Consider the following 1014-nt stretch of genomic DNA (forward strand, 5'->3'; position numbering starts at 1 on the left):
GATCGGGCGGACTCTCAACGTGTGACATTGTAGCGGTGCTGGGATTTATCCAGATTGTTTTTCGACCTCCGACAGAAATAAAACTCGTGGGAAAGCCTGCCGTTCCCTGAACCTGGTGTGATTTCTGTCAGGGTTCGAGGGTTTGTCTCGGCTGGTTGTGGAGAGTATCCTGCTCTCTGCGGGTGTTCTCCGAGAGCACTAGGACAAGAGCAATGGGTAAAATAATCTCCACAGCGTTCAGGCTGTGGAGGGAGGGAATGACAAAGTCCCACTGACTCCCCTGGGTGCTACATTAGGGCCCATCTATTAATCTGTCGCCACAACTGAGAGCCTATGGGGTGGTACATTGCTTCTTGAAAGTGGAGTCGCGGTAGACAGGATAGTGAAGAAGCTGTTTTGTAGGCTTGCCTTTTTTGATCAGTGCATTGCGTATAGGAGTTGGGAGGGTGATGTTGCGGCTGTACAGGACATTGGTTAGGGCCAGTTTTGGAATACTGTGTGCAATCCTGGCCTCCCTGCTGTAGGAAGGATGTTGTTAAACTCGAAAGGGTCAGAAAAGATGTACAAGGATGTTGCCAGCGTTGGAGGGTTTGAGCTAAAGGGAGAGGCTGAATGGGCTGGGGCTATCTTCCCTAGAGTATCAGAGGCTGAGGGGTGACCTTATAGAGGCTTATAAAATCATGAGGGGCATGGATAGGGTAAATAGACAAGGACTTTTCCCTGGGGTGGGACAGTCCAAAACTAGAGGGCGTAGGTTTAAGGTGAGAGGGGAAAGATTTAAAAGGGATGTAAGGGGCAACTTTTTCACACAGAGGGTGGTGCGTGTATGGAATGAGCTGCTAGAGGAAGTTGTGGAGACTGGTACAATTACAACATTTAAAAGGCATCTGGATGGGTAAATAAATAGGAAGGGTTTGGAGGGACATGGATTTGATGGAATCTTCCTTTTGATTTCCCAATTCCTTCAGTTCTCTAATCTTTTCCTTCAGGGTCCTGTGTAATGAGACAGGAATA

This window comes from Rhincodon typus, chromosome 35 (genome assembly GCF_021869965.1).
Source record: "Rhincodon typus isolate 14 chromosome 35, sRhiTyp1.1, whole genome shotgun sequence".
Classification (NCBI taxonomy): domain Eukaryota; kingdom Metazoa; phylum Chordata; class Chondrichthyes; order Orectolobiformes; family Rhincodontidae; genus Rhincodon; species Rhincodon typus.